Source organism: Nuphar pumila, chromosome 5, assembly GCF_984573655.1.
Source record: "Nuphar pumila chromosome 5, dmNupPumi1.hap1.1, whole genome shotgun sequence".
Lineage (NCBI taxonomy): Eukaryota > Viridiplantae > Streptophyta > Magnoliopsida > Nymphaeales > Nymphaeaceae > Nuphar > Nuphar pumila.
This window is the reverse complement of record NC_143253.1, coordinates 76,238,983-76,248,403: the sequence shown is the minus strand read 5'-3', so window position 1 is coordinate 76,248,403 and position 9,421 is coordinate 76,238,983.

Below are 9,421 nucleotides of genomic sequence, written 5' to 3'. Positions count from 1 at the left end.
TTTGGATCCCAAAATATCCGATTTTACTTCGAGGTTTGACCTGTTACAATGTAAATGCATTAACTTCTTTGTTTTAAGTCCGATTTGGATGAAATTCGAATCGTAGCTCCATAACATCAATATGTACCTAAGTGTGGGTTCTAAACATATAGATGATGCATTTATGCAGCGAAAATGTATTAAGAATACGTGTATTTAATGCATCATCACCTTTTATATTTTTATTTGAAGATCTGGGTTCCGACTCAGGTTTTCCCCTTTATCTTCCATTTCTGCAATTTCGAGTTTCGACTCAGATTTCCCCTTTGATCCAATGCTCGTATTGGGCCAAGGTTTTTCCTTTCTCTTCCCTTTCAAGTTAAGGGACAAACCTGAACTTCCCCTTCAGGATAAGGGATAATCCTGAAACACCGGCAATCATTCCCGCTTCGATTTCCAAATATCTTCGGAGTGTCGATCTCTTTTCCAAAAATCCAGTGCTCATACTGGTGCATTTCAAATTTTAGTGCTCGTACTGGTACATTTTTTCCAGTGCTCGTACTGGTACATCCAATGCTCATACTGGTGTGTTTTTAAAAATCCAGTGCTCATACTGGTGTGTTTTTAAAAATCCAGTGCTCGTACTGGTATTTTTTTTTTCTCGTACTGGTACATCCAGTGCTCGTACTGGTATATTTTCAAAAACCCAGTGCTCGTAATGGTGCATTTTCAAAACCCAGTGCTCGTACTGGTGTGTATTCAAAAACTCAGTACTTGTACTAGTGTGTTTTTCAAAATCTAGTGCTCATGCTGGTGCATTTTCAAAACCAAGTGCTTCTTCAAAATCTAGTGCTCGTACTGGTACACTTTCAAAATCCAGTGCTCATACTGGTGTGTTTTCCAAAAATCCAGTGCTCGTACTGGTGCATTTTCGAAAACCCAGTGCTCGTACTGGTGCGTTTTCAAAAACCTAGTACTCGTACTGGTGTGTTTTTTAAAATCCCGTGCTGGTGCATTTTCAAAACTCAGTGCTTGTACTTGTGCATCTTCAAAATCCAGTGCTCGTGCTGGCGCATCTAGTACTCGTGCTAGTGTCTGGCTGACTGATGTCTATTTGAAATCCGTTGTAGTTTTGAAAGCTTTTTAAATGAAGAACATGTGAAAACCACACATCAAATAATAAAAATCGGTTCTCACTAGTGGATGAGACCGGGTCGAACTCAAGGAACGGGAATATTTCGTATTAAAGGACACAAATCTAAACTGTTTCTTTATTTCTGAATTATAAAATGTAAAATGTACAAGAAAAGTAAAAACAATTAACTATTACACCAAATGAATACCCTTCGCAGAGGGCGTAAAAAGCGATATTTACAAACCCAGAATTAAATTCCTGATTCTAAACTAAAAACAAACTTCTACTCTTATGCTTCTATATCACTCAATCACTTCTGCTCCACTCCTGTGTGATCCTGCACAAATCAAATGAACACGAGCAGTACCAGAGATAGAAATAGAAACTTATATTAAACTAGTTAAATGCTAAAAACACTGAAAGATATCATCAAAAGAATCTAATGACAATTAAAGCTATATTAACTAATGACTAATGATAATACTAATCATCCACAAATTGATAAACTAACAACTCACTAGTTATTTAACTAAGCAACTAAGTAAATTCACTTAACAACTAACACCTAGTTAACACAGGAAATGACTATATTAAAAGAACAAGAAGACTTGTAAAACAAACAGGAATAAGAAATATTGAAATGCAATTCAATGAAAAACAAGAAACTATAACATTTATACAACAAGAAAATGCAGGAAATCTAGAAAACAGGAAATGAGTGTTTTAGCAACAGAAAAATGAAATGAAAAACTGATAGGCAAGAGAGACACTGCAATGAAAAATAGGAATTTAAAAACAGCAATTGTAAGGAATAAGTGCAGGAAATTGACAATTTGAAAACTAGAAAACAAAACAAGTAATGCATAAAACAGAAAACTGAAAATACATGAAATAAAACCAGACATTTATCCAATGAAGAACAGAAATTCAGGTATTGAAAACAGGAAAAAAAAACGTGTAAAAACTGAAAAATTAGAAAGAATTGCAAAGGCTGAATAACAAGAAAATACAGGAAAAACAAACTGGAAATGAAAAAAAAAAAAATCAGGAAATACAAAACAAGAAATGGAAAACTGGAAATTGATTTCAAAAACTATAAAATGAAAAAACTAAAAATAGGAAATGGCTTTGTAAGAAAAACAGGGAATGAATTAAAAGAAAAACAAGAAATGATTGAATTGTAAAACAGGAAATCGTGTAAAAACCAAACTTAAAAAAAAACTGAATGTAAGAAAGCAAAACAGGAAATCAAGATATGATAAAAACAACTAGAAATCGGAAATTAAAAACAGAAGTTACATTGAGTAAAAACAAGAAAATAAAAAAATGAAATCAGGTGTTCATTCATGCAATGAAGTTAAAATCTGCTGTAAAATGAAATTCAGGTGCCGTGAGTAACTCAGATGAGGTTGCCGGATAAGGTGAATCACATTCTTCCAGTGGATTGTTTCACGACAACAAGATGCCGATGAAGATGAATTGCCATTTGCCGACCGATCCAGATATTTTAGATGCTTTCACAGTGGATGCATACTCAAATCCGACAAAAAACAGATGCAGATGATTCCAGAACAGTAGATCGAGTCTGTTCTACCGATGAACAGAGAATGCCTGTAAACAGTGAAATTTCGGTAGCTATAATGCAAATCTGGCAGCTCAGGAAATGCATATTCACAATCCAATGAATTCAGGCATGCACAGATATTTAGATGCAATGAAATTCATGAATGAGGCTAGATCAAGTGAGAAATGCACAAATGGATGAAAACAGAATGCACAAACAATGAATGTATGAAAAAAAAATTACAAAACAGGAAGTGTGATGCTGAAATACAAGAAATCGGAATATGAGATAAAAAAATAGCGAATCTGATGCATCTTATTATTTTTCTAAAATGTAAATAGAGATAAGAAGAAGAAGAAGAAGATGATGATGATGAAGAAGAACAATTGAGAGATGGACTTACCGTAACTTGAGAGGGATTAGAAGAGAGGTGGCCTCCTCCCGTACGCCGTCACCGGACTGAAGAACCTCCACCAGAAAAGAGAAGAAGAGAGAAATAGGGAGAAGGGGAAGAAAAAGGTAAGGAATGGTGGAAGAGAAGGGTTGGAAAAGAGGGTTTTGGCGCACAAGGGGGGGACAAAAAAAAAATTCACTTTCTTTGGTTTAAAAACACATTTCGGTAGGTTTGTTAAAGATTTTTTTTCAGTTTTTTCAAAAGTCCTAAAATTTACTAGAAATTCCAAAAACCTATTCCAACAAAATATTTACAACATTCTATACTAATGCTAGTCTAATTCTAATAAATTTTTTTTCTTTTATTTTAAAAAAAATAACTACTCTAATATGTATCTTTAATATTTTTTTTCTTTTTTCTTCTTTTCTATAAAGAAAACCAAAATGATTTTATTAACAATATAAAAATGTATACTAAATTGCAAGATAAAGCTATTTTTCTCTATTTTCTCTATTTTTTATTTTTTTATTAAATTGCTCTATCCTAGCATATAGATGGGTTTTTTAATTGATTTTAATATGAAATCATGCATGCTTTTATGTAAAATATACCTAAAATCTATGCATGATCAAATACCCCCATGCTTATGTTTTGCTAGTCCTCGAGCAAACTAGACAAATGCAAGAAATCAAACTATCACCTAACTCACTTTCGTAGGAATCACGATTGCATTTAACTCATACAACAAGCCCTTTCAACCCCAGGGTTACCCCAGTGGACGAGTAAGGTCTCGTGAGGGTTTGCAGTGATGCTACCCACAAACATCTCTGTCATGTATGCAAAATATTACACATCCTCATAAGTAGTAGGTAATTAAAGACTTTGTTTTCACAAATATTTCGTGTTACAAAAAAGATCAAAACATAATTAGAGTCTTTATATACCACCACAGAAAAAAAATTTCTTTCACTTTTCTAAATATCACAATTATTTATGTTTTATTCTTAGAAAATCCAATAAAAACAAGTTATTATTTATTTATTCTCACTCATATGTTTTCTGCACAGGTTTTCTCAATCACATTTCTAAGCATTGAACTTTTTTTCTTTTTAAGCTCTTTTTTTTCTTTTTTCTTTTTTTCTCACATTCAATCTTCTCTTATAGCTTGTGTGCTTTTATGCCTTGTGTAATGTCAATATCTTCTATACTTTTTCAATGTATGCCAAAAGATATCAACTAAGACATAAAAGTGACTTCCTTCATTTACCTTTACAACGTGAGAGTCAAACACTTCAACTTGTATTTGTTCTCAGCTACTTAGGATCACAAAGTTTTCCACTCTCCTTTTCAAAATGGAATCCAAAAGTTTCAACTTACAACTAAGTCCCATCTACTAAGGATTGTGGAATTATCCAAACAACCTAATGCATGCTTTTTTCACTTTTTGAGCTCATTTTTGCGCTTTTGTTCATTTGCTTAGTTTTTCAAAAATAGAATTGTGCATATTCATATTTGTGATTCAAAATAAATTTTGACATGTATCTATCATCATTTCTTCGAAATCCGCATAAACAACCATAATTTTTAGATCCATGTCAGAAAAAATTTTCATGGGGCTTAAAAATCCTCTAAAAATATCAGATTTGAAATAACATTCATATAAGTTCAAACTCTTTCTTTAAAAACCTACTTTTCATGAGAGATGTGTAAACAAGTGCAAGAACGTGAACAGAAATATCAAGGTGTGCAAACTACACCCTCCCCCATGCTTGAATGACACTGTCCCAGTGACACTGTCCCAGTGACACTGTCCCAGTGACACTCCCCCATGCTTATATGAAACTAAGTGAATGCACATTAGACGAAATAAATGAGGGAAAAGAGTAGAATGACCTGACATGAATTAAAAAAATGCACGTTCTATGAATGTAATGAATGCAATGTTTACATGACAAAACATGAAACTCATAGAAAGAGATAGAAAATGAAAAATAAAACCAAATAAAATCTACAAATCCTAAAAGCGAATGTAATACTATACAAAATATGGGTTGCCTCCCATAAAGCACTAAGTTTGAAGTCCACAGCTAGACGGATCCCTGGAAAAACCTTCATCATCCATGAGATCAATGGACATAAAGTATCGCTCAATCAAGCTCTATGAAGAAACAAGTGTCATCTGTGACACTGTGTTACCATCCCCTCTACCTCTAAATGTGATATCATTGTTGAGAAACTACGTTTTGATGATACATAATATGATATGTTGTCATACATAATAAATGTATGATATGCTTTAATATGATATGATAAATATGATATGTCTTCATGAATATGTTATATTATGACTGGATATGATTTGTCATGCATTTAACAAGTATTTGATGCAAGGTTATTTCACCTAAGAAGAATGGAGACAGCCTGATCAAGTACAACTATTTGATGCAATCATATTACTTTGAAGAAAAAGCTTGATGGGCCATACATTCATAAAGATTATCCAAGAAGATCGGCTACTTCAAGATGAAGACTTTTTTCTTCTTTAGAGTCATATGTAACAGAACCTTCAGAAGCATGCATATTGCATATCTCATGTTACATTATATGCTTTAAACATCATACAAGCCATCTATTTACAAAAAGCTAAGCTTTTCATAAAAGGATACGATATTTCAAAAACACTTTTTTGAAACAAATCATTGTACTTTCTTACAAGCATTTATGAAAAAGATATTTTGACAAGATATAATAGCTCATGATTTCAAAAGCATTAATTGTACCTTCTAACAAGCATTTATGAAAAAGACAACTTAAAAAGATATAAAAGCTAATGATTTCAAATATGAAAGAAAAAGACAAAATGAATTTACTCATAATACGCAATCGTCTATCTTGAATTGACAATTTAAGAAAAAAAATATTGTTTTATATACAAAATTACTTATTGTTTAAACAAGACAATTAAGTTTGGAAAAGATCTTTTATTTTTTAATACACACTCAAGAATGTCGACTTACACTTAAAGCCATTATTCTTTCTGTAAACATTAAATGCCATCTCAAAAAGCATTTGAGAAATGACCTTTTATTTATTTAATAATAAAATCCACACTCAAGAATGTCAACTTATTTAAAGCCATCATTCTTTCTGTAAACATTAAATGCCATCTCAAAAAGCATTTGAGAAATGACCATTTATAAATAAAGTACTTAACAAGCATTTATTGTACTTACATACATTTAACCAAAGAAGTGACGATTTGTAAGAAAACTATTAATATACTACAAATTATTAAATTGAATAAAGACAAACTTATACTTCAACATTTAATGTACTACAAAGCATTTATTTTGAGAAAAGACTCATTACAAATTAAATATCATTTTTAATTACAACAACATATAGTGTACCTCAAATAGTTAATTTATGAATGACGACTTTTTGAAAAAGCAATATAGTACACATTTCATTTCACACAAAGTTGTTTTTGAGATGACCTGACACCTCACATCTCAAAAGGACAATCATTTTAAAATGCAACGACTATTTTCTTAAGACTATATATATACAAACAAAATAGTATTTTCATAAGACACATGTGAGATTTTAAAGAAAAAAAACTTCTATTCGATATTCTGAAAAAGAGCTTAGAAAAAGAAAGAGAAAAGAAAGAGAAAAAATCAACAAAAGCTCTTTGACAAAAGAATCAACTGTGTGTGAAAAGAAAAGAACTTTTTGTTCCTCTGAGAGATTATTCCATCCACTTTTCAAAGAGAGAACATTCTTAGAATCTTCATACGCGCATTCATATCATTCTGAAGGTTCTTTAGGAAAGTGTTGTAACTTTCTGTTATCTTTTGTATCCCTTCTCTCTTGAGAGAAGTAGATCCTTGGGAAAGAGGGTGTTTCCATTCTTTGTTGAGGGAAATAGACCTCTGGGAAAGAGGGTGTATCCCTTCTCTGTTGAGAGAAGTAGACCTCTGTGAAAGAAGGTATTTCTCTTCTCTATTGAGAGAAGTAGACCTCTGGGAAAGAGAGTGTTCCTATTCTCTGTTGAGAGAAGTAGACCTTTGAGGAAGAGGGTGTTGTACTATTTATCCCGTAACACAGATTTTATAGTGAAAGGCTTAAGTGTTTTACTTGGGGACTAGATGTAGGTCAGTAACTCGACCGAACCAGTATAAATCATGTGTTTATTGTGTTGTGTCTTATTATCTTTAATTTTATTTTTTCGATCTATATCATATTTCACTATTCACCCCCCGTCTAGTGGAATTTCATTTGGTATCAGAGCAGATTTTGCTGGTTTCGACATAACAAGTCTTCCAGCACAAATGACATCAACATCTTATGCTCGTGACATCGAAGGTCAACACGCATCTCGCCCTCCTTTCTTCAATGGCACCAACTACGGATATTGGAAATGCAGGATGACCATATTCCTAAAATCTATAGACTTTGCTGTATGGAAAATTGTTGAATGTCCATACACATCTCCATCTTCAGACTATAGCTTATGGTCTGATGAAGAAAAGAAGATGGCCAATCTAAATGCAAAGGCTATGAATGCTTTGTATTGCGCGCCATTGATCAAAATGAATTTAACAGAATATCAGTTTGTGAATCTGCATATGATATTTGGCACTCTCTGGAGGTTATTCATGAAGGAACTAACAGAGTAAAAGAAGCTAAGATCTTATCTCTGGTTCGAAAATATGAGCTATTCAAAATGAATAAAGATGAGCCAATCACAGAGATGTTTACCAGATTCACCAACATCACCAACGACCTCAAATCTCTAGGAAAAACCTATTCCCAGACCAATAAGGTGAAGAAGATCTCGAGATCTCTTACAACTAACTGAGAGAAAAAGACCACAACTATTGAACAAGCTCAAGACTTATCCAAGTTTACTCTAGATGACTTAATAGGCAATCTTATGGCCTATGAAGTTCATATGAAAGAAAGAAGGGAAGAAGAACAACCTACAAAGAAAAATCTAGCCTTCCCAGCCATTTCTGAGGATGAGGACTCAGAAAAGGAATCTGAAATTGTGCTGCTTACTCGAAAATTTCAGCGCTTCATGAGAAAGAATAGGCTATCAAATAAGCACAAGGAAAAGAAAGATTCTAAGGAAGATACCATGTGCTATCATTGTAATAAGCCAGGTTACATGAGATGTGACTGTCCTCTTCTAAAAAGAAAATCCAAAATTGAGGAACCAAAGAAAAGGTTCTTCAAGAAGAAGGCTATACATGCTCAATGGGATGATTCAGAACCATCCACCAGTGAAGAGTCAAGTGATGATGAAGTCGAAACTGCAAATATGTGCTTCATGGCAGAAGAAAGCTCTGTAAGTGAATCTTCTGATTTTTCTTTTGATGAACTTCTAAATGTTTTTCAAGAACTCTTTGAAGAATCTAGGAAAACGATTCTCAAAAACAAAATTTTAAAATCCGAAAATTTAGAGCTTTTCCAGAAAAAGGAAAAACTTAGTGTTAAAAATTCTGAGTTGAAAAAGAAAAATTTTATTCTTACTTCTGAAATCAGTACTACTAGTTCCAAGACGAAAAATCCTCAAGTAGAAATTTCAGAACTAAAAAGCAAAACTGAAAACCTTATGAAAACGGTTTTCAAGTTTACCAAAGGGAAAGAGAACCTGGACAAACTCTTATCCTCTCAACAATTCTCTTTTTACAAGAATGGTATTGGTTACTCTTATTTAAATAAACCTTCTTGTATGAATCAAAGGACTATATTTGTCAAAAGGTTCTACTGAGCCTAAACAAGAGTATTACAACTTCAATTTTAATACCATGTACTCCTCTAAATCTGTAGATAAACCCAAATCAATATAGATATGGGTTCCAAAGTCTAACAAAAAGGGACCTGATCGGGTACCAAAAAAAAGATTTACTTGATCTTTTGCAGACTCTAAAGAAGAAGAACAGATGGATATTAGACAGTGGATGTTCAAAACATATGGCAAGACATCCAGATCTTTTTGTTGTTCTTCATCATAAAGAAGGAAGAACCGTCACCTTTGGAGACAACAACAAAGGTTTGATAATTGGTATTGACAATATTGGTAATATCGATAAACCTCTTATCAAAGATGTTCTCCTTGTTAAAGGTTTAAAACACAATCTCTTAAGCATCAGTCAAATGTGTGACACAGGTTATAATGTTAGCTTCAAACATGATGCATACCTCATAGCAGACACCAACGAAAATATTATTTTAAAAAGTATAAGAAAAAATAATATATATGAATTATACCTAGAGAATATTACTGAACACTGTCTTATAGCTAATAATGACTCTCAAAATTTATGGCATATGAGAATAG